Raw genomic sequence first — 26,662 nt, 5'->3', positions numbered from 1 at the left:
CAGAAATGTATCTATATATTGTCCCAGTCGCATGGTGAGTGAATCTATACAATTAACTATTGGTCTCGGAGGGGGGATTCATTCCATCTTTATGCATTTTTGGTGTTGAGTAAATTATAGGAGTTCTACAGGCTTCTTGTACTAGAAATCTTGCTTCTTTCTTGTTGAGTATCTCTTTTTTTAGACCTAGGTGGATTAATTGTTCCAATTCTTTTTTATGTTTATGGATGGGGTTACTTAATAGTTTAGTGTATGTTTCTCCATCATTTAACATATTTAGCATGGTCTCTTGGTATTTGTCCTGAATTACTATTCCCCCCCCTTTGTCTGCTGGTCTTAGTACTACATCTTGCCTCTCTGCTAGATTTTTTAGGCCTGTTTGGATAGCTTTGGACTCATATTTCTTTATTTTAATATTTTTCAAATCATTTTAAAACCAACTCTTTAAAAACATTAATACACTTGTTGTCATTAATCTGGGGATTAAAAACAGATTTATTTTTCAAATTACTGTGCTGAATGGCGTTGGGTTCTCCTATTTTACAGGTGGTTTTTATTGGATTGCTTAAAACATATTTTTTGATATTTAATTTCCTAATATATTTCTGAATTCCTACATATGTCTCAAATTTATCTAAACATTTTTTTGGGGCATATTTTAGTCCCTTATCCAGAACTCCCAACTCTTCTTGTGTGAGGGTCTTCTTGCTAAGGTTAAAAATTCCTTCTCCTATCTTTCTCTTTTCCTTTTTTTTCCCCCTCTCCTCCTCGGCATCCTCTCTTCTTTCTATGCTTCTTCTTTGAGGTTTTTGGTCTTCTTTCTTTTTTGGAGAGTGGTTTCTCTTGCCCTTCTCTAAAAAAGATTTCTTATGGTCGTTTTCTTTTCTTCCTTTTTCAGATTGATGATGTCTATCATCTCTTCTTTCTTCATCTCTCAAGTCTCTTAAGGGAGCGTAATAATTGTGTGTAGGTATGGGGCTTCTATCTCTCCTGTATGTTTCATGTGGGTAATTTCTTCGGTCTCTTTGTCCATTATGATGCATTTCATATGGCTGTTCTCTTCTTTCTCTTTGCCCATTGTGGTGGTTTGGTCTGTTGTAATTCCAGTCTTGGGGTCTCCTGCTTGAATTTTGTGGGGTTCTATATCCATTTAGTGTTCTGTATTCTGGTCTTCTTGCGGGTTGGTGGTAATAGCCTGTGTTGTATGGAGATCTTTGTCTTACTGGTGTTCTTAGTCTTTGTGGTTTTGGTGGGTACTGATAGTAATTATATTCTCTTTGAGGCTCCCAATTTCTTGATGGGTGGGTATAATTATTCGGATACATTTGTCTGTTGTAATCATAATCACGATTATCTCTATTTCTCTCTTCATATCTGGAGTTTCTTGGGGTGTTGTAGTATGTTCTCTCTTGTTGTTGTGGGTGATGGGTTTCTTCTTTTTGTGGGTCTCGCCTTACTTCTCTGTTTCCCGACCTTGGGGTGTTGTAATAGGCTCCTTCTCTGTTTCTATTCTCAGGTGTGATTGGAGAACAAACATTCCCTTGTCTATTAATTTCAGATTTTTCTAATTCATTCAGGGCCTCTTCCATTCAGACTATTTTTTCAGGTGTTGAGAATGTAGAGATGGGATCATTAATGCCGAATTGGTTTTGCCATTTAAATACCTGATCTGCTTTATAATCATTCATATCTCTTACATATTTCTTTGTCTTTCTTTGTTGTGTTTCTTTATCTTTAATCTTCAGGTCATTATTCACTTGTGCTATTAATCTAAGAAATTCCTGTGTTTCTTTAAATGGTTCCAAGAGTATTTAATTATTTATTTATTCATTTTTACTTCTGAAAGCGCGCCACACACCCCCATATTTAGAATTTACTAACTTTAAAACTTTACTAACATAAAATCTTTGATTTTATGGAAAGGAGAGAGATAGATATTGAAGATATATTTAACATAGATAATCATCGTAAAGAAAAGGATCTGGAAAGCCTTATAAGAAAACTGAGACACAATCTAGAGAAAAAGATCAGTCTCTGGTGGGACATAAACACCTTTGACAAATATATCAAAGATAAAATTGTGCCTAGAAGATTAAGATGGGAAGTACCTATAAATGATGGACTAATTGATAAAGATTCTTTACCACCGGAGGATTTTCCTGCTAAAAGACCAGGGGGTTTTTTGCGATTTTTTACTGCGTGAATTTAACGGACAATTGCGTGGTCGTGCGACGCTGTACCTAAACGAATTTCACGTCCTTTTTTTCCCACAAACAGAGCTTTCTTTTGGTGGTATTTGATCACCTGTGCGATTTTTTGATCACGCGCTATAAACAAAAAAAGAGCGTAACTTTTGCAAAAACAACAATATTTTTCACTTTTTTTTATATGAAATTCCCCCCAAAAAAAATGTAAAAATCAAAATTTTTTAACATTTTCGGCCAATTTGTTTTACGCTACCTATGTTTGGTAAAAAAAAAAAAAAAAAAAAAAAAATTGCAAAAAGCATATTTTGATTGGTTTGCGCAAAAGTTATCGCGTTTACTAACAAAGGGAAAGATTTTTGTCATTTTTGGTGGTTTTTTTTTTAACGAGTAATGGCGGCGATCTGCGATTTTTTTTGCGGTACTGCGACATTGCGGCGGACAGATCGGACCCTTGACTGACATTTTTGACACTTTTGGGGGTACCAGTGACATTACTGCAGTAATCAGTGCTATATATATGCACTGTTACTGCAAAAATGACACTGGCAGGGAAGGGGTTAACAGTATTGGACAGGGAGGGGTTAAGTGTGTCCTAGGGGCCTGATTCTAACTGTGCAGGGACAGGTCTACTAGTGTAAAAACAAAGATCAACAGTTCTACATAGTAGAACTGTCTGATCTTCACTTTTACACAGGGAGAACTGACAGGCGGCTTGTTTACATAAGCCGCTCTGTCTTTCTCCCGCTGTACCGGCGATCGTAGTGTGACCGGCGGACATCGGGTCCGCTAGTCACACTCCCGCACTCCTCCGTGAACGAGTCGAGCCGCTATTGGCTCTAGAAGGAGTGACAGGCGAGCGACGTAGACCTACGTCACTCTGCCTGGCCGGGGCCGACTGCCGCAGTAAATATACTGTGCGCAGTCGGCAACCGGTTAATGTTAAAGGATTAGAATTAATCGATTTTTTGCTAAAAAGAAAGCAAAAGAAACTAAGACAAATTGAATCATTGATAGCAGAACAAAAAAAACTCTTGGAACCATTTAAAGAAACACAGGAATTTCTTAGATTAACAGCACAAGTGAATAATGACCTGAAGATTAAAGATAAAGAAACACAACAAAGAAAGACAAAGAAATACGATTTTGAAAAGATATGAATGATTATAAAGCAGATCAGGTATTTAAATGGCAAAACCAAGTCGGCATTAATGATCCCATCTCTACATTCTCAACACCTGAAAAAATAGTCCGAATGGAAGAGGCCCTGAATGAATTAGAAAAATCTGAAATTAATAGACAAGGGAATGTTTGTTCTCCAATCACACCTGAGAATAGAAACAGAGAAGGAGCCTATTACAACACCCCAAGGTCGGGAAACAGAGAAGTAAGGCGAGACCCACAAAAAGAAGAAACCCATCACCCACAACAACAAGAGAGAACATACTACAACACGCCAAGAAACTCCAGATATGAAGAGAGAAATAGAGATAATCGTGATTATGATTACAACAGACAAATGTATTCGAATAATTATACCCACCCATCAAGAAATTGGGAGCCTCAAAGAGAATATAATTACTATCAGTACCCACCAAAACCACAAAGACTAAGAACACCAGTAAGACAAAGATCTCCATACAACACAGGCTATTACCACCAACCCGCAAGAAGACCAGAATACAGAACACCAAATGGATATAGAACCCCACAAAATTCAAGCAGGAGACCCCAAGACTGGAATTACAACAGACCAAACCACCACAATGGGCAAAGAGAAAGAAGAGAACAGCCATATGAAACGCATCATAATGGACAAAGAGACCGAAGAAATTACCCACATGAAACACACAATTATTACGCTCCCTTAAGAGACTTGAGAGATGAAGAAAGAACAGATGATAGACATCATCAATCTGAAAAAGGAAGAAAAGAAAAACGACCATAAGAAATCTTTTTTAGAGAAGGGCAAGAGAAACCACTCTCCAAAAAAGAAAGAAGACCAAAAACCTCAAAGAAGAAGCATAGAAAGAAGAGAGGATGCCGAGGAGGAGAGGGGAAACAAAAGGAAAAGAGAAAGATAGGAGAAGGAATTTTTAACCTTAGCAAGAAGACCCTCACACAAGAAGAGTTGGGAGTTCTGGATAAGGGACTAAAATATGCCCCAAAAAAATGTTTAGATAAATTTGAGACATATGTAGGAATTCAGAAATATATTAGGAAATTAAATATCAAAAAAATATGTTTTAAGCAATCCAATAAAAACCACCTGTAAAATAGGAGAACCCAACGCCATTCAGCACAGTAATTTGAAAAATAAATCTGTTTTTAATCCCCAGATTAATGACAAGTGTATTAATGTTTTTAAAGAGTTGGTTTTAAATGATTTGAAAAATATTAAAATAAAGAAATATGATGAGTCCAAAGCTATCCAAACAGGCCTAAAAAAAACTAGCAGAGAGGCAAGATGTAGTACTAAGACCAGCAGACAAAGGGGGGGGGGGGGGGGGAATAGTAATTCAGGACAAAGAGAAATACCAAGAGACCATGCTAAATATGTTAAACGATGGAGAAACATACACTAAACTATTAAGTAACCCCATCCATAAACATAAAAAAGAATTGGAACAATTAATCCACCTAGGTCTAAAAAAAGAGATACTCAACAAGAAAGAAGCAAGATTTCTAGTACCAGAAGCCTGTAGAACTCCTATAATTTACTCAATACCAAAAATGCATAAAGATGGAATGAATCCCCCTCCGAGACCAATAGTTAATTGTATAGATTCACTCACCATGCGACTGGGACAATATATAGATACATTTCTGCAGCCTATAATCCCACAAACAAAGGCCTTCACTAAAGACACGAAGCACATCTTGCAAATATTAGAAGAAACCCAGCAACAAGAAAAAGTACAAATGGCCACCATAGATGTGGCTTCACTATACACAGTAATCAAGCATCATGAAGCATGCGAAGCCACAAAATGGGCCTTAAGAAAATATACCGGATTGATTTGCAAGCAGAGAAAGTTCTTGATCAAATGTTTAGATTTTTGTTTGAAGAAAAAATATTTTTGGTACAACAATACATATTATCACCAAAAGATTGGAGTCGCAATGGGCGCGAAATTTGCGCCGAGTATAGCCAATATATTCATGGCCCAATGGGAAAAGGAAGCTATTTACCAAAACAGACCACCAGAACTCATCTTATATAATCGGTTTATAGATGATGGATTAATCTTCTGGAAGGGACCAAAAAATACACTTGAAGAATTCCTAGAAGAACTAAATAAGAATGATAAAAATATTGCTTACTTGGAACTTCAGCGAAGAAGAAATTACCTACTTGGACCTTAACATCTCACAAGAAAATGGGAAAATATACACAAAAACTCACTTCAAGGAGGTAGACCGTAACAGCTACCTTCCCATCACCAGCTGTCACCACAAAAACTGGCTGTGGAATATCCCGAAGGGACAGCTATTAAGGCTCAAGCGTAACTGCACAAAGGACAGAGATTTCGAAGAACAGGCAAATATTTTAGCCCAAAGATTTATGGATAAGGGGTATGAACAAGATTTCATGAAAAATAAGATAATAGAAGCACAAAATACACAGAGAAAGGCATTATTGGCAACACCGTCCGTATATTCACGGACGGCCCGTAAAATCGGGGCACTTTTCTCCTGCCTGTAAATGCCCGTAGCAGGAAAAAAGTGCCCGTTAAAACTATGGCTGCGGCGATACAATCTGACTGCGCATGCGCGGCGTGCGCCTTGGTCTCGTCGCCGGACACTCTCATCAGTCAGTCTCTGAGTCTCGTCATCATCTCCTCCTCCCCGCCTGACCGCCTCCGCCTGTGCCCTGCCCATGGCCCGCCCAGAATGTTCCCGCCGCGGCCAGCCTGAGCCTATCCACGGTGAGAGTAGCTGTGGCTAGAGAGGAGGACACTCATGGAACTTGTGAGATTGAGAAGGGGGCAGACCCGGCAGAGCCAGAGAAGGACAGTGCCTGTGGGGATTAAAGGGGACAGGCAGGATATTGGGAATGACAGTGCCTGTGGAACTTGTTAGAAGGGGGCAGACACGGCAGAGCCAGAGAAGGACAGTGCCTGTGGGGACTAAAGGGGACATGGAATGAAAGTGCCTATGGGGACTAAAGGGGACAGGGAAATTGGGAATGACAGTGCATGTGGGGACTAAAGGGGACAGGGAATGACAGTGCCTGTGGGGACTAAATGGGACAGGGAATGACAGTGTCTGTGGACTAAAGGGGACAGGGAAATTGGGAATGACAGTGCCTGTGGGGACTAAAGGGGACAGGGAATGAAAGTGCCTGTGGGGACTAAAGGGGACAGGGAATGACAGTGCCTGTGGGGACTAAAGGGGACAGGGAATGACAGTGCCTGTGGGGACTAAAGGGGACAGGGAATGACAGTGCCTGTGGGGACTAAAGGGGACAGGGAATGACAGTGACTGTGGGGACTAAAGGGGACAGGGAATGACAGTGCCTGTTGTAGGGACTAAAGGGGACAGGGAAATTGGGAATGACAGTGCCTGCGGGGACTAAAGGGGACAGGGAATGACAGTGCCTGTGGGGACTAAATGGGACAGGGAATGACAGTGCCTGTGGGGACTAAAGGGGACAGGGAAATTGGGAAGGACAGTGCCTGTGGGGACTAAAGGGGACAGGGAATGACAGTGCCTGTGGGGACTAAAGGGGACAGGGAAATTGGGAATGACAGTGCCTGTGGGGACTAAAGGGGACAGGGAATGACAGTGCCTGTGGGGACTAAAGGGGACAGGGAATGACAGTGCCTGTGGGGACTAAAGGGGACAGGGAATGACAGTGCCTGTGGGGACTAAAGGGGACAGGGAATGACAGTGCTGTGGGGGCTGATTCTGAAGGGGACACAGAAGGACAGTACTATGTGGTCTGAAGGGGGCACAGAAGGACAGTACTATGAGGTCTGAAGGGGGCACAGAAGGACAGTACTATGGGGTCTGAAGGGGGCACAGAAGGACAGTACTATGGGGGCTGAAGGGGGCACAGAAGGACAGTACTATGGGGGCTGAAGGGGGCACAGAAGGACAGTACTATGGGGGCTGAAGGGGGCACAGAAGGACAGTACTATAAGGGCTGAAGGGGGAACAGAAGGACAGTGCTGTAGAGGGTATATGAAGGTGGGCAGAGGAGGACTCTGCTGTGGGAGGGTGATGTAAAAGGTGGCAGAGGTGGACACTGATGTGGAGGGTGAAGTGGGGCAGATTAGGACACTACTGTTGGGGGGGAATGGGGGGTGTCTGCAGCCTCTAAATACCTACTGTACCATGTCCGCGGAGCCTCTGACCATCTCCTGTAGAACGTCCGCAGTCTGACCTCCTGCAGTATCATGTTCGCAGCCTCTAACCACCTCCTGTATCATTTCCGCAGCCTCTGACCACCCTCAGGTAAGTGACAGCGCTGCCAGGCCAGGCTAAGGGGGGGTCACTGATGCTAGGGCTGGGTGAATACAATAATGTAAGGGGGAACTGATATAAAAGGTTTCCCCCTTATAGCAGGGAATCCCCCCCTTAACTTAGTGTAATTAATCTGTGGAAGGTGGTCTCTGGTCACCAGAGTCCCCCCCCCCCCCATCAGAGTTCCTGATATTCCTCTCTACATCAGAGTCTGCAGGATTCACACCTTACAGTGCAAAGGGGGAACTCTGCGGACCCTGATGTAAAAGGGAACTCTGATGTAAAGGGGAATGCAGTGGACTCTGATATAAGGCAGGTTCTGGTCACCAGAGCACCCACTTAAATCAGAGACCCCCCTTAAATCAAGATCTGCAGCATTCCTCTTTACGTCAGAGTTACACTGTAAGGGAAAGCCTGCACACTCTGATATATGGGGGAACTCTGTCCTGGCTGGGTTATATTAATCTGATCTTCATGTAAATGGAGAAATATGGTTTTTGACTTTTGTTTAACCTAAACACATTGCTGCTAATAGCACTATCTACATGTTTATAGTTTAAGTATTGATATTTGCACGGTTTAGCACTGAAAACAGCCTGTTTATGTACATTTTTGCAATGCTAGTAAAAAATTTGTGCCGTCCGTAAATTTTGGACGTTCTGCCAGTAAATTTCCCTCCGGGAGGTTGGCAACACTGATTATTGGAGAACAAACAAAAGAAAAACATCTATATTGATAACGCGCCAATCATTTTGAATTACAACATGCAATACAAAACAGTGGAGAAAATAATAAGGAAACATTGGTAAGAACAACATTCCAGAAAAGCCAAGATTTATATATAAAAAGGCGCCAACTCTCAAAAACAAAATAGTCAAAACCATCATAGACCCCCCAAAAAAAAAAAAAACCTTTGTCGTTCTTCACTGGAAAGGGTTTTTACCCCTGTAAAAGATGTTTTGCGTGCACAAAAACAAAGTATCCAAAACAAAAAATACTAGAGTTTACATCCACTAGCAATGGAGCAAAATACAAAATCAGAGATTTTATATGCTGCAATACAGAAGGAGCAGTCTACGCCCTACAATGTAGTTGTGGACTACAATACATAGGGAGAACCAAACGTCTGTTAAGAATCCGTATAAAAGAACATGTGCAAAACATAATAAAAGGAAGCGACAAACACACTGTATCGAGACACTTTACTAAATATCATCAAAAAGACCCCTCACAAATGATCTTCTGGGGCATCACACCCTATAAGAGACATTGGAGGGGGAGCCACAAAGTCCGTACCTTGAGCAGATTAGAATCGGAATGGATTTTTAAAATGGACTCCTTCAAGCCTAATGGTCTTAATGTGGACTTCGATTTGAACTGTTTTATTAGTGATTTTTAAACAGAAGGTTCTACATACACACTACAAACCCTAAAGAAATACAAGCAGCACACGAAAAAAATATTTTAAAGTATTTTAAATAATTTTAAAGGAATAATCTTAGTCTTTTAATCTGAATTTTAATGATATAAAAAAAGAGTATTATAATCCCCTCTCCTATGATTTTAAATCTCTAAATGATCCAATAGCATCACTGCAAAGTTTTTTTATATTTGAAATAAGAAGAGGCTGCAGTATTCAGAGTATGAATAAATATATAGGTTTTTCTATTTCAAGTAATCTCTCCTGTATACGCCTTAAGAATTAATTTAACAATCAACAAGATTAAATCAATTTATATATTCAGGTTGTGTTTTATGCAATGTTCAGAGATTATTTTTAGTAAACATAGCCCATAACCTCACTTCCAGGATAAACAAAAAGGAAAAAGAATTAGCATAATTAAGTTCGGGAATATTAAGCAATATGGCGGATTGTTTACATCCGCCGGAACTATAATATAAACTCCTTAAAAATGGCCGAGGTGACACTTCCGGCCCGACGAATATAAATAAACGTCACATCCGCTATTAGGCCACTCCCTGAGGAAGTCACGTGATGTGACGTAACGCGTAGGAGGAGCCTGCCAAATAACCGGAAGTGACGTTACGGACCAGAGCCAAGTTCTCCCAACGCTACCCAGAGTAATACTACGTCTATATCAAGCTGAACAATTGTAAGTGCAATGATTTTTTAAATAATAAAGTGGTTTTAAAAAACGTACTGCACCATGATGGCCCTTTATGTTTAAATGAGCCTTGAGGTCGCGCTAGGAGACTAGGACCCCTGAGGACCATAGCACCCCGAGTCGAACCCTGAGAAGGATCCCGTGTCCACGACTAGGAAGCTACAGACAGTAAATCCAGGCTAACCAATACCCAATTGGGGGTTCTACATACATATTCAGGCGATTTAATCACTGTAATAAGGTGAGAGTTTTGTACACCTAGAGGTGACACCTGGTGGAGGAATAAGGCACAGCACCTATATTGCACAGAAGCACTTTACGATACAAGTTGAAGATACACAGTTGGATTTATTATTATAATTATTTATGGTGGAACGAAAAAACGAACACTTACTGAAGATTGCACTTTATTGATTTTACAGACATTTATTGACACGTTTTTGCTTTCATTGAAAATTGAAAGCACCCAGCACTTTATAGTTTGGAATATTTGGTTTAAAGTTCTTATTGAATTATGTAATATGTTGATTTGATTGAAGCACTTTATAGTTTGGAACATTCGGTTTAAATACCTTGAAGATTTTAGTGAATTATGTAATATGTCGATTTGATTATAATTTTTATAAATCACGAGGATAAGGAATTGGTTAACAACAGCACAATATTTATTCACCATATACATTTTAATCACAGTAATTATTTAATTATTTATTTATTCATTTTTACTTCTGAAAGCGTGCCACACACCCCCATATTTAGTGTTTGATTACCGAAGTTCGGGTCCCATTGATTTCAATGGGGTTCTGAAATCCCCATTACCGCTGAGGAAGCCTCCACCCACGGGAGGCGATACGCATGCAGGGGGTCTTGGAGGAGCGTCTGACATCACCCGCTGTCACTACGGATTCCGTCGAGGACCGAGCTGGTCTCGCTGCTCCCGCCGGAGCCACATACAATCAACGATGTTTATCCATCAAGTCAGAGTAAGAGGCTTTTACCTTAATCTTGTGCTTAATAAAGAAGTTTATCAGGTTCACGATATGGGCTGCCTGTATTTTGTTTTATACATGTTCTATGGTGGAGAGAGTCCGGAGGCTTCATGAGGCTTCTATGAGTCCCCTTTGTGTCCCCTTTGAGGAGATTGGTGATTTACTGCCTGATTTCAATCAGGCTAAGGTGAGAGGCCCTTCTACAAGATGGTGGGCTGTGTGTTTTACACTGAAGAGCACCTGTCTTTTTCTACACCTGGTATAGCCTTTATCTCCACATCAGGACTTTGTGCTATTCCTGTCTGCACCAGAGGGCTGCTTGCATGGACTTCTTATAGCCTTACTTGCTATGGACTTTTTTCTCCATTTTAGCGCTACACTATTGTTTTTGTGGAAAAGGAGAGGGTCCCTGGGTGGCTAGGGGAAAAAGGAGAGGGACCCTGGGTGGCTGGAGGAGGAGAAGGAGAGGGACCCTGGGTGGCTGGAGGAGGAGAAGGAGAGGGACTCTGGTGAGGGACCCTGGGTGGCTGGAGGAGGAGAAGGAGAGGGACTCTGGGTGGCTAGAGAAGGATAGGGCCCCTGGGTGGCTGGAGGAGAAGAGGGAGAGGGCCCCTGAGTGGCTGGAGGAGTAGGAGAGGGGACCCTGGGTGGCTGGAGGAAAAGGAGAGGGGCCCCTGGGTGGCTGGGGAAGAAGGAGGGAGCCCCTGGGTGGCTGGGGAAGAAGGAGGGGGCCCCCCGTGACGCCAGAGTCAGTTGCCAGGGAAGAGAGTGGAGCTGAGCCAGTCCTACATATCTGACATCAAAGCCAAACATGGTGGAGCTGCAGCCCTTCTCCCTACACAATGACAGCACCCGAGGTGGAAGGTGAGGGGTAGCGGGGCTGTGACATAATATAGCATATGGACTCTGTACATTATTGGTAGTTTTGGTTGGAGTTGTCCTTTAGCTGTTTCCCCCCCCCCCCCCCCCAGCTGTGAGGGACTGAGGAATGACAGCCCACTATGCTTGGACTTATAGTGCCCTAGAATGTGGAGGACTGGGGAATCCTCAGTCCCTCACAGAGGGCACTACAAGTTCCAGAATAGCAGGCTGCCATGCCTTAGTCCCCACAGAGGGTACTACAAGTCTTAGCATAGCAGGCAGTAGTTCCTCAGTCCCCTACAGAGAGCAGTACAAGTCCAAGCATAGTAGGCTTCCATTCCTCAGGGAGGAATGGCAGTGCACTATACTGGAATTTACAGTGCCCTCTGTGGGGACTCAGGTATGGCAGCCTTCTGTAGTGGGACTTGTCGTGTCCTAGACTGTGGCGGACTGAGGAAGGGAAGTGTAAGGGGGTCTCTGGAAATTCTGATGCAAGGGGGAGCTTTGGTGACCACAGAGTTCCCTTTTGCACCAGAGTCCCCAGCTTTCCCCCTCAAATCAGGGTTCCCAGAACTCTTTACATCAGAGTCTCCAGCATTCCCCCTTAAATTGGGGTTCCCAGAACTCCCCTTACTTCAGAGTCCCCAACATTCCTCCTAAAATCAGGGTTCCCAGAACTCCTCTCACATCAGAGTCTTCAGAGTTCCCTCTTACAGTGTAAGAGGGAAACTCTGGAGACTGATGTAAAGGGGGCTCTGTGAAATCTGATTTAAGAGGGGGACTCTAAATGCAAAGAGGAATTCTGTGGACTCTGATGTAAGGAGGGAATGCTGGGGGGGGGAATCTGTTTTAAAGGAGAACTCTTATGTAAGGGGGGGGACACTGAACTCTGATGTAAGGAGGGACTCAGGGAATCATGACCTATAGGGAAATGCTGGGGACTGTGATGTAAGAGCAGTATATATGAGGGTGTCTTTTTAACTAAGGGTTGTAAATAGAAATTTATATAAAGTCAGATATGAGATGTGACAGAATCGATCCCACTAAATATGGGACGTCCTGGGAGGCAAATGGGATCCTTATGCACCTTCAGGAGGTAGTACATAACTGGGATTCTAGGGGCCACAGGTACCAGGTAGGATCTTTAACAATTATCCCTCTGTCAAAACCTTGGCTTATCAGTTTGATTAATTCCCTCATAAAACGTGTGGTGGGATTGTACGACAGCTGATTGTAAGTCTCACCATCACTCAATATTCTAGATATTTTCTTTAAATAGTCAATTTTATCTAATACTACAATTCCTCCGCCTTTGTGGGCCATGCAATGACTAGGCTTTTTCTGTCACAAAGCTGTTTTAAACATAACCACTTTAGGATCGGAGGATTTTCCTGCTTTACGTCAAGGCCACTTTTTGCGATTCGGCACTGTGCGAATTTAACTGACAATTGCGCGGTCATGCAACGCCGTACCGAAACTAAATTTATGTCCTTTTTTTCCCACAAACAGAGTTTCTTTTGGTGGCATAAATGTGTGTATTGGTGTGAGTCTTGCGCTGTCTGGAGGGTGTGTGCATGTGGAACCCCTTAGTGCTGCGTATACCAATTCTGTAAACCATACAGCATCAAATATACAATGAAGGGGGGAGGGGTATCGCGCTTCAGGGTAGTGGTGTAAATCAATATTAAATAAATAAATTAAAAACACTATAAATCAATATTCAATATTTTTGTGATGGTGCTTAAATTAAATAAAATCACCTAGTGTTCAGTGTATCCATGAAATATTCAATAAATCACAATAAATATGTAAGACACGCTGCTTATGCATAAAACTATAAAGTGCTCAAGTGCTGTGGAAATAAAATAAGAGAATATATATATATATATATATATATATATATATTTATTGTGACAGGAAGTCAGGTAAATCTGTGGATGTAGTCACAGACAGGAGATACATTTCCACCTGGTGTAGAAAATTCACCAATTACTATAGGGTGTCGGCTGCAGAGATAGCCAGCAGGAAGTTGAAAACCATTCAGCTGTTCAGAATGAGGAAATGAAGGCCTCTATAATTTGTCCAAAGGAAGTCTAAGGATTGCTGCCTCCTGACGCTGTGTGAGCTGGGAAGAGGAGGACAGTCAGACGTGTGCCTCCCGACGCCGTGTGGGCATGGAAGAAGGACTGCTGCCTCCTGACGCCGTGTGGGTAGAAGAGGACAGTCAGAGCTGTGCCCCCTGAAAGCTGTGTGAGCATGGGGAAGACCTCCTGAAGCGATGTGCGCTAAGGAGGGTAACAAGCGGGATGTTAAAAGAAACCAATGGACATTTCCCGTGTGAAGGGGAAATTAATTAAGACTGAAGACTTCTCAAGGTGAGGACATGTATTGTTTTTCTATGTGAAAAGAAAACAAAGGAAAGTTCTCTATGTGGAGAGAAAACAAAGGGACATGTTCCATATGAAGAGGAAAAGGGACATGTTCAATGGACATTGTGCTGTGTGAAGAGATTATAATTGGACTATTGATGGTCTGCTGTAGGATCAGCAAAGTCTGCCCAACAGTAGGTTGGGGACAGACTCTTAGGTAGGTTCCTGTGTGTGAGAAGGTAGCCGCCCACAGTGGCAAGGATTTATTTTATTTTATGTTTATTTTGAAGTATGCTGTTTTGATGCTTGCACTTGTGTGAAGAAAAATTGCAAGAATAAAACTCGACCCCGCTGACGAAGTTAATTACGTAACGCGTACGGGGGGAGGAGCCTATGCGTCATCACGCCGGAACCCGGAAGGACACAGGCAAAGACCACTGTTTGATGTAATGCTAGTCTGCACTGCTGAGAGTGCCGAGAAATGTGAGTGTACCTCCTATTTATTATATAAATAAACCCTTTCAAGCAGAGAGCACTAGATCTCCTCTTTTCTATTCCTTATATCGTGGCTGATGTAACTGGAGCAATGAATAGGAGATCGCTGTAAGAGGACCAGGCTACTGGATTATATCACATACATGCGTGTTGTGGCTCTGTAATAGAGCCTAGCCTTGAGGTGAGCTGCTAGTGTGTCACAAGTCACAGGGAGCATGTTTTTGAGTGGAGCATGCAAGCACCCTTTATCACTTGTATTACTGGATGAAGAGATTTATCACGGTTGAGCACTGTATGATTTTGGGACTTTATTTGCTATTGATATAACACTGGATTTGGACTTTTTACACTGAATCTTTGTTTGCACTGGATTTACATGTTCATTTATATGTATACAATCACTGATTGAGTTTATTTTATTTTTATCCTCACTTTGTATGCTTACTTGGCGCAGCAATATATATATACATTTATTTCACAGGTGTTTTGTGTTTGGCACTGATTGCTTGCTGCCTGGTACACTTTATTGCATATTTATTTATTTGGTTTGCGCTGATTATTTTCTTTTTATACTATATAAAGAATAAAAAACTCATACACTGTTTTTGCAACCACTTCTCGGCTATCTCCGTGTGTAACGAAACCCCAAAGGGGTCCTCCACACCCGCTACCGAGCTAATCCCTCACAATATATACATATACATACACACTATTATAAATATAGTAAACACTAATTAATTCATGTGACAATAAAGTGCTCCATCTGTACATAAGTGGGTGATGCTTTCTCAGCCTCCAGTGCTTTCAGTTCTTTTAAAGTGCTTAACGTGTCCCAAACAACACAGTAGAGAAAACAAACAAAAAAGATCTTCTTAATCCAAGTGTTGAACCTCCACCTTACACCGTGTGGACAAACGGGGTGCTTCTCTGCGCCTATCACCCCTCAGGGTGTGCTAACCGCTCACCTCAGATTATAAAGTATTGCGCCTCTCTGTTATAAACATATGGTAATCCTCTCCTCTTTTTCCTTGTTGTATGCTCAGGGGGTGGTGGTCAGCCTTAACTGGATAGATCGGGGTATGCGTCCTCCAGAGATCCCACAAATCTCAAAGGAAAGTACTCACATAGTGCAGTATTGCCATAAAATTTGTATTTTTATTAAAATAAAATCGAAACACTTACAAACAAACGTGGTATCTGCGCATTCAATTACATACAGGGAATCGCGGACCTTACTTCCGCATACAGAACGTCACTTCCGGTGCTGGCCCTACGCGTTACGTCATGTCCGCCCACGTGACTTCAGGTCTTGAAGAAGTCACGTGGGCGAACGTGATGTAACGCATAGGGCCAGCACCGGAAGTGACGTTCTGTATGCGGAAGGTCCGCAATTGGCTGTATGCAATTGAATGCGCAGATACCACGTTTGTAAGGGTTTAGATTTTATTTTAATAAAAATACACATTTTATGGCAATACTGCACTATGTGAGTACTTTCCTTTGAGATTCGTGGGATCTCTGGAGGATGCATACCCCGATTTATCCAGTTAAGGCTGACCACCATCCCCAGAGCATACAACAAGGAAAGAGAGGAGAGGATTACCATATATGTTTATAACAGAGAGGCGCAATACTTTATAGGCGCAGAGAAGTACCCCGTTTGTCCACACGGTGTGGGGTGGAGGTTCAACACTTGGATTAAGAAGATCTTTTTTGTTTGTTTCTCTACTGTGTTATTTGGGACACGTTAAGCACTTTAAAAGAACTGAAAGCACTGGAGGCTGAGAAAGCATCACCCACTTATGTACAGATGGAGCACTGAGCACTTTATTGTCACATGAATTAATTAGTGCTTACTATATTTATAATCGTATATATACACACACACTTATTTTATTTCCAAAGCACTTTACAGGTTTATGCATAAGCAGCGTGTATTACATATTTATTGTGATTTATTGAATATTTCATGGATACACTGAACACTAGGTGATTTTATTTAATTTAAGCACCATCACAAAAATATTGAATATTGATTTATAGAGTTTTTAATTTATTTATTTAATATTGATTTACACCACTCCCCTGAAGCGCGATACCCCTCCCCCCTTCATTGTTTCTTTTGGTGGTATTTGATCACCTCTGCGCTTTTCATTTTTTGTGATATTAATAAAAAAAGCGGCAATTTTGAAAAACAACAATATTTTTCTACTTTGACAGTTAAAAAATATCCAATATATTCAATTTTTGTTATACATTTAGGCCAAAATGTATTTAGCTACATGTCTTTGACAAAAAAATTCTCAATGAGCATATTTTTAACCATTTTAAGACCGGAAGATTTTACCCCATTCCTGACCAGGCCATATTTTGTGATTCGCCACTGCGTTACTTTAACGGACGATTGCGTAGTCGTGCAATGCTGTACCCAAATTAAAAATTAATAAAATTTATGTCCTTTTTTTCCCCACAAATAGAGCTTTCTTTTAGTGGTAGTTGATCACCTGTGCGATTTTTACTTTTTGCATTATAAACAAAAAAAGAGCGACAATTTTGAAAACAGAACAATATTTTTCACATTCTTTTTATACAATTCCCCCCAAAAATTTGCCTAAAATGTTAAAAATTTTGATTTTTACATTTTTTTTTGTTTTCTGCTACATATTTTTGGGGAAAAAAAAAAAAAAAAATCGCAATAAGCGTATCTTGATTGGTTTGCACAAAAGTTATCGCAGCTACCAACTACGGGAAAATGTCATTTTTATTGTTTTTTTTTTAACTTGTAATGGCGGCGATCTGCAATTTTTTTTTTTTTTTGCGGGACTGCGGCGGACAGATTGGACCCCTAAATTACATTTTTGACACTTTTGGGGATACCAGTGACATTACAGTAATTAGTGCTATAAATATGCACTGTTGGTGTAAAAATTACACTGGCAGGGAAGGGGTTAACTTTTATTGGTGATCAAGGGGTTAATGTATGCCTGGTGCTTACCGACGTGTGTTGGGGAGGGGACGGTGTGACACAGGCACAGATCGCAGGTTCAGCTATGCTGAATCCTGTAATCTTTCCCTGCCTGTCACTTAGGAGATCCGCCCGCTTTGTTTACACAAGCGGGCGGATCTCCTCACTCGATCCCCAACGATCGGGGAAGAGCGGCGGTGATCACCGCCGCTCCTCCCCTGGCCCGACTCCCGATGTGTCTGAATACAGCGGGAGCGAGCCTCCGGCAACGTAGACCTACATCGCTGGACGATAACGAACCACTGCGCCGCAGTACGCTCCATGAGAGCGGTCGGCAAGTGGTTAATCTCAGTTCTTTCTGGGTGTTTGCATATATAGTGGGTAACTTTTTTCTAGATCTTTTAAAATGAAATCTTTAAAAACATTAACCACTTCCATACCGGGCCATTGTAAAATCACGCCGGCAGGAAGGGCTCGTCGATCTGGCCGGATGTCATATGATGTCCGCCCGCTCTCGCCGCTACTGCGCACCCCCAGGGGGCGTGCAGCCCGGCGACCGGGGACGAGGAAAATGAAATTGGCTTTTTACCACGTGACTGGCTGTCAATCACAGCCGGTCACACAGATTCCCCCCCCAATAAAGAGGACCTGTCACTAGCCCATCAAGGTACCTGTCACTAGCCCATCAGAGTACCCGAGTACCTGTCACCAGCCCATCAGGTACTCTGTTGACAGGTACTCGGGTACTCTGATGGGCTGGTGACAGGTATTAAGGTACTCTGATGACAGGAACTCGGGTACTCTGCTGAGAGGTACTCAGGTACCTGCCATCAGAGTACCCGCCATCAGAGTACCTGCCATCAGAGTACCCGAGTACCTGCCATCAGAGTACCCGAGTACCTGTCAGAGTACCTGAGTACCTGTCTCCAGCCCAGAGTGTCTGAGTACCTATCTGCACCCCATCAGATTACCCGAGTACCTGTCTCTAGCCCATCAGAATACCCAAGTACCTCTCTGAAGCTCATCAGAGTACCCGAGTACCCGAGTCCCTTTCTGAAGCCGATCAGTGTACCTGAGTACCTGTCTGCAGCCCATCAGAGTACCTATCTGTAGCCCATGCCTCCTAGATTATGTGTTGGGGTGTTTGCTTTCCAAAATGGGGTCATTTTGTGGGGGTTTGCATTGTCTAGTGTTCCAGGGCCTTCAAAAGTGTGATTGGTTGTAATGAAATGATATGTGTAATTTATGCTCCTAGAACACCTGACGGTGCTCCTTGCATGTTAGGCCTATGTATGTGGTTATGTTGTGACAAACTCCCACATATGTGGTATCACCATACTCAGGAGGAGTAGCAGAATATTTTGGAGTGCCATAATGGAGTGCCATTTTTGATATGTACATGCTAGGTGTTAGAAATATCTAATAAATTGACAACTTTGTGTAAAAAAAAAAAAGAAAATGCATTTTCATTTTCTTTCCACATTTTCCAAAAACTTGTGGAAAAAAAAAATGACATGTTCAAAAGACTCATTATGCCTCATAGAATATATACCCCAATGTTGGGGTGTTTGCTTTCCAAAATGGGGTCATTTTGTGGGTAATTCCCTTGTCCTGGTGCTCCAGAGCCTTCAAAAGTGTGATAGAGGTCGTTAGAAAATTATATGTGTAATTTATGCTCCTAGAACACCTGACGGTGCTCCTTGAATGTTGGGCCTCTGTATGTGGCCAGGCTGTGTAAAAGTCTCACATATGTGGTATCGCCATACTCAGGAGGAGTAGCAGAACGTATTTTGGGGTGTAATTGCAAGTATGCATATACTGTGTGTGATAAATAACTTGTTATGACAATTTTGTGTAAAAAAAAAAAAAAAAAAAAAAGATTTCTTAATTTTCCCAAGCATTGTGGGAAAACAACTTCAAAAAACTCCCCATGCCTCTTACTAAATACCCTGGATGTCTGCTTTCCAAGAAGGGGTCATTTGGCGGGTATTTGTACTATCCTGACATTTCAGGGCCTCAAGAAATGAGGATTTATGGCAACAATTTTCCTTTTGGTATAGAGGGTTTAAAATAAATAATTATAGTCGGATCATAGGCCATCGGTACATCAGGTGTGATCAATTTTCAATGATTGGCACCATAACTTGTAGACTCTATAACTTTCACACAGACTAAATAACCACTAATTTGGGTTATTTTTACCAAAGATTTGTAGAAGTATAAATTTTGGCCCAAATTTATGAAAAAAATAACTTATTTGCAAAATTTTATAATAGAAACTAAAACAAAATGTGTTTTTTCAAAATTTCGATTTTTTTCACTTATATCGCAAAAAATAAAAAACCCAGTGGTGATTAAATACTACCAAAAGAAAGCTCTATTTGTGTGAAAAAAAAAAAATGGTACAACATTGTATGACTGAGTAATTATCATTCAAAGTGTGAGAACGCTGAAAGCTGAAAATTTGTCTGGGCAGGAAGGGGGTGTAACTGCTCTGTATGGAAATGGTTAATAGAGGGGGCCATAGGGCCAAGGTGATTGAATAGTGATGGGTTAGATAGACCTAAACGAACAGTGCCTCCAGTCACAATCCTCGATGTGGATGTTATGGGATTAGCCATAATATACCTCTGTACATTTAATTTACGAATATATTTATGTATATCAATGAATGTGTCAAATTTATTACGTTTTTTAGGAGGAACAAACTTAAATCCTTTGTCAAGGATTGATTTCTCAGCATCTGTAAGTTCAGTGTGACTGAGATTGAAAATGCCTCGAAGTTCTTTTTCTTTTTCCTCTTGATTCGCACCTCCCCTCGGGAGCCTCTCATGGCTCGGGGCCCCAGTTATGTCCTTACATTTCCATGGGAAAACCCCAATGTTTATATTGGTTCGGATTGTTTTGGTTGTAATTATATGGTGACCTGTCAATTATCCGCATCCTTCTCTGGATAGGAATGCATGTTTCTACGTGGTGAATCCTCTCTAAGGGGGGGAGAAAGGGTTATATGGGTGTATGGGAGACCTGTCTGGATAATAATTACCAGAGTAATGATGGTTATAATGCTTATTTCTCCCATATGTCGGAGAACCTCTCCCTCCGTTTTTATATGAACCTCTTCCTCGGTTATTTCCTGGGGGATAATATCCAAGGGGATCCCTACCTCGTTGGTGGTTACTAGGGGTTTGGAAACTAGGGTGTCCTTTTTTCGAGTTGTTGGGAGTGCCTCCATATTCCTGCTGGCCCTGTGTGTGAGTTTGTGCAGAGCCAGAAGCAAGTGCACTTCCAGAATTCGAAGCCTCACATGTGTTAGAAATAATTGCCATTGGGTCAACTTCATTGGCATTAGGGGCACCAATGTCTTTATGGACCTAGTTTGTGCACTGGTGCGCAGTCATGTTAGAACAGGAAGGGGCAATCGACAAAATGTTCCCACAAAGTTGGAAACATGAAATTGTCCAAAATGTCTTGGTATGCTGATGCCTTAAGAGTTCCCTTCCTTGGAACTAAGGGGCCAAGTCCAACCCCTGAAAAACAACCCCACGCCATAACCCTCCCTCCACCAAATGACTTGGACCAGTGCACAAAGCAAGGTTCATAAATACATGAAAGAGCAAGTTTGGGGTGGAGGAACTTGAATGGCCTGCACAGAGCCCTAACCTCAACCAGTTAGAACACCTTTGTGATGAATTAGATCAAGGAATGCAAGCCAGGGCTTCTCGCAGTGCTGTATTTTGGCCTAGGCCATCAAGGTCCTGGCCTAGGGCAGCACTTGCAGGGGGGCAGCAAAATAGCTGCCCCCACCTCCACCTGAGAGTCTATTGGCCACTGTTTGCTAGAGCCGGCTGGCATCTAGCAACCAGTGAAGTCACGGCCGTGGCTCCCTGGCCATGATTCAAAGTGGAGGAGGATTTAACTTCCTCCTCCTCCACCGCACTTAGTGCTCATGGGGCCCAAAGAGTCCTGCCGGTCCGGTGACAGTGGGGTGCAGAGCAACAAAGCAAAATCCACAAATCCACCACGACAGCCGCTGCTGCGGCTGAGCTGCGGTGTCTTCACACAGCGAGCGGGCAGCTGGCCAGCCCTGGAAGCTGGCTAGAACTGAGAGCCTGCAAGGGAGAAGACCTTCACTGCCACGGTGCCACCCTGTCCTAAGCAGAAGCAGGTGCAGCATCCCTGGCGCCTCCAAGAGCCTACACTCCTTCTCAAAACTCCTCTCCGTTCCCAGCTGGGACATCAACAGGCTGACCGAAGGCCCAAAAGACAAGAACGGGCGGGAGGTAGGTGCATCACACACACCTACCCATGAACAGGAGGGACTACAGGCAGGACTAGGGGGTCTCCAACCCCCCTTTCTCTATCCCACCCCCTCTCACCCCCCCCCCTCTCATGAGATCTCAGTGTTTTTTGCTGGGACTTGTAGTCATTCAACTTTGGAGGGCGTTGCATCCGTTAAACAGGAAGGGGTGGGCAAATTTAAATAGGAGGGGGAGGGGGGCGCCCAATTTTAGTCTTGCCTAGGGCAGCACAAAACCAAAATACACCACTGGCTTCTCGTCCACATCGTGCCTGACCTCACAAATGCGCTTCTAAAAGAATGGTCAAACACTCCCATAGACACACTCCTAAACCTTGTAGTCATCCTTTCTAGAAAATTTTAAGCTGTTAAAGTTCATGTGTTTGCAAAGGCAAGCGTCCCAATACTTTTGGTAATAAAGTGTATATTTCCACTACACTAAATACTATAATTGAAGGCGTACACCTTGCGTACACTCTTTTTGGTTTCCCATGATAATGTGTTAGTTAGGCCAATTTAGATATACTGCCAATCTACTTCTGTCCATGGTACTCGATGACCTATGACGTCTTTATTTTATCAATGTCAACCAATATGATCTACAAACATTTTAGTCCTGTATACTTTTCTCTGGTATTTTTCAATAAACCCTTTATGAAAGAAAAAAAAGGTGCTGTAAGACTTCACAGCTTTTTTATGCACCTGTAATTTAAACTGTATAAAGCTATTTTTAAACAGAAAGTGCAGTTGGGCTTTATAGTGGCAAAAATGAGATTATTATTTTAAAGATAAAGATATACTGTAATAAACAATTATTTGACAAAAATGTCAATAGATGTAACAGTGTAGTAAATTGGTGTGGAAAATTTAAAAAATGGTGCAGACAATGATACAAATGGTTCAAAAAGATTTGGGAGCCTTGCATTAATGACCTGATAGCGCTCTTGTAGAGTCTGAAGGCGCTTCTAGAGTCCAAGATTGTAGTATAATCATTGCACCAAACACTTCACTTACCCTTTACTTACCCCTTTTTCTTTTCTTTTTTCTTCTTCCTCACTTACACCCCCAGACTGGTTATCCAGAGCCCGGGATTTCTTCTATTTTAGGGGAAGTAGGTGTAAAGGCCTACTTTCAGACCTCTTCCTGTTTTGAATTTTATCATTGGTTGATCTTGATGGAAAATCTTACTCTCCATTAGACATTTGTATTTGTTTGATATGCATTACCTGTACGTTACCAATAAAACTAATGGGAATAAAAAAATGTTGCAGAAACTGTAAGTACACTTTTGTCTTCAGATACTGGTACTGCCCCCTTTAGCAGGCACTTCTATTAGGAGTTTTGCGTAACTGCTCACCATTTCCATTATTGGTGGATTTGCTAGTGTGTGTCAGGTCATTATAATAGTAAAAGATCCATGTCCAGTTCAACTTCAACTTTTCAACAGATGGCCTTAAATTCTTATCAAGAACGAATTGAAATGATGTACAGTTGACTCAATGACTGCAAGCTGCAGAGGCCCTGAAGCAGAAAAACAATGTTTCCACCACTGAGCTTCACAGTTGGCATAAAGGTTTTTCCTCACATGCTTTCATTGGTTTTTGCCAAACATGTCAAATGTTACTGTGGTCAAACAATGCTATATTTATTCGTCTTCCCTTAGCACATCGTTCTAGAATGCCTGTACGTTTGTCTATATGTTCAATGTCAAACTATAGTCCTGCTCTAATGTTCTTTTTGGACAGTCACTTACCTGGAACATCTCCCATGCATGCAACCTTTTCCTGATATAGATGCATGCACTTTGATACCAACTGTTGCATGAATTACCTGCAAATCCCATGATTAAACTTTGGGGCTCCTAGAGACTTTTTTTAGTATCGTTAAAGTCCTTAGGCCTGGTTCACACCTATGCATTTTTTAGGGCTTTTTTAGTTTTGCAGAAACACACTACAGTTCATTTAACATGGTGTCCTATGGGTCGCGTTCACATCTATGCATTTTATGGAAAGGGCCAGGGAATTTGGGTTTTTGGTTCCATAGAGCACAATGGATCAAAAACGTGTATTGAAAAGCAAAATGCACCTGGGATATGCAAACTGCAACCTGCATAGGTGTGAATCGGGCCTTAGACTAAATTTTCAGGGCTATTAAGACAAATTAGTAGTCATTTGAAATGACTTGTCGTTTTGTAGATTTTTTTTTCCCTTAGGCTTCATTTACACAACCATAAAGAAAAAATGCATATACGTTGTATTACGTATATGTGTACGTTTAATTACAGGTCTGAACACAGCTGCATTGTTTTCAATGGAGCCATGCGCACAGGTGCATAAACATAAGCTGCTTTCATATCTGTAACACAGAAACCCAAAAATCTGTGTCTAAGAACATGCGCTTTACTTGCTTATGTGTATAAAGGCATATATATGTGTTTGTATGTGCGTAAAAAGGTCTAAACAATAAGGGAAAAATAAATTATCATAAAAACAAGTTATGTACACATACGCATCTTTACGCATTTAAATACATCTATACGCAAGTATTTTACAGATCATCGCGCAGGAAAACACACATGTAATAACAATACAATTTTTATGGCCGTGTGCATGAAGTTTTACAATGGAATTACTGATTTGAAATATTTGGCTTTTTAAACCTTTTGCCAGATTGATAATTATCCACAACCTGCTCTCTGAGGGTCTTAGACAGCTCTTTTGATCCTGACATGATGGGGTTGATTTACTAAAGGCAAAAAACTGTACACTTTGCAAAGTGCAACTGCACTCTTCAAGTGCACTTTCTCCAGAGCTTAGTAAATGAGGTAAAGCTTCTCTTTGCAAAGAGTACCCAATCACATGCAAGGAAAATAAACTGGATTGATTGGATGATGGAAGTCAGCAGAGCTTCTGCTTATCTACTAAGTTCTGGAGCAACCTCACTTGCAGAGTGCAACTGCACTTTGGAAAGTGCACAGTCTTTTTGCCTTTAGTAAATCAACCCCAATGTCACCACACACATAAGAAGAGAACACCAGACCATAAATATCTGAAGTTTAAACGAGGCGGATTTTATTTGCATACCCCTAAAGATGTTCTTATAATTTGCACCTAATCTGGAACACATGATTCTACTGTAATTTCATAGATTTGAATTGGTGGTAGATTTAGGGGTGTTCTTCCCTTTTCCATGTGACAAATCTGCATTTTTGTTAATTTATGATCATGAGAATGAATACACCATATCAGTTGTAGGTATATTTTGTTCAAGTATATTACCTTTACCTGTTGGCCTTGTTTGAACGAGGATCTAATGTTTGTCTGTTCAAATATGTTGAAAAAAAAAAAAACATTCCCATGAGGTATAATTACTTTTAACTTTTTACAGTAAGAAATTCAACAACAAGCACTGGCAGAGATGGAAACCCCACCTATACTCCATGCAACCTTCCTGTCAGTTAAGGTTTTCCAGGGGGGGGGGGGGGGATTGGCAATAATAGGAGCTGATCCCCTATACCACTCAGTTTGCAGCAGCTGAAAGCCAGCTTCTCTTCCACTAGCCCCAACACCCCCCCCCCCCCCTCCTCCTTGCTACAGGGGATCAGTTCCTTTAACTGTCGCACTGATTGCCCTCCCCTTGCAGCGCTGCTGGCTTCCCTCCTCTCCTTTCCCACAAGCAGCTGCAGGCACACAGAGGGATGTTTCAGGATGGAAGCCAGGGATAAAGGGCCAGTAAATGTCATGTGCTGGCCCCTTCTTTTTCTGAATGAACACAGTGAGTCATTGGTACCAATGATTCACCGTGTTCATTCATAACTGAAGCTTCAGTTTATGAATGAGCAGGAAAGCTCTATCTGTTCATTTATTCTGTGCAGCTGAGGCTCCGGATAGGAACTGGGGAATATATTTCCTTGTTCCCCTTCTCTATCTCAAAAGTGAGACTTCAGGGTCTACTTTTGCATCTGGGGCCTACAGGCTTCAAACTACGTCTCTGCATGCAAGGTAGCATTTAATTGAGTATCTGCCTAAACAATTCATTAAAACTATATTTATTTAGGTAGACCTACACACTACATAGTTTTTGGAAAACTCTTTTTACCTGCCAGAGCAAATCTGAAACATTCCAACGATATCACCACAGTCAGGATTGCAATTCAGATATTTACATAAACCCAATTTAATGGCTAAAGGTCTAAGCCACATACAGTGGGTACGGAAAGTATTCAGACCCCCTTAAATTTTTCACTCTTTGTTATATTGCAGCCATTTGCTAAAATCATTTAAGTTCATTCTTCTTCCTCATGAATGTACACATAGCACCCCATACTCACAGAAAAACACAGAATTGTTGACATTGTTGCAGATTTATTAAAAAAGAAAAACTGAAATATCACATGGTCCTAAGTATTCAGACCCTTTGCTGTGACACTCGTATATTTAACTCTGGTGCTTTCCATTTCTTCTGATCATCCTTGAGATGGTTCTACACATTCATTTGAGTCCAGCTGTGTTTGATTATACTGATTGGACTTGATTAGGAAAGCCACACACCTGTCTATATAAGACCTTCCAGATCACAATGCATGTCAGAGCAAATGAGAATCATGAGGTCAAAGGAACTGCCTGAAGAGCTCAGAGACAGAATTGTGGCAAGGCACAGATCTGGCCAAGGTTACAAAAAGATTTCTGCTGCACTTAAGGTTCCTAAGAGCACAGTGGCCTCCATAATCCTCAAATGGAAGACGTTTGGGAAGACCAGAACCCTTCCTAGAGCTGGCCGTCCGGCCAAACTGAGCTATCGGGTGAGAAGAGCCTTGGTGAGAGAGGTAAAGAAGAACCCAAAGATCACTGTGGCTGAGCTCCAGAGATGCAGTCAGGAGATGGG

Source organism: Pelophylax lessonae, assembly GCF_965119305.1.
Source record: "Pelophylax lessonae genome assembly, chromosome: 3".
NCBI classification, from domain to species: Eukaryota; Metazoa; Chordata; class Amphibia; order Anura; family Ranidae; genus Pelophylax; species Pelophylax lessonae.
The sequence above is the reverse complement of the archived record's forward strand: the minus strand, read 5'-3'. Positions refer to the sequence as shown.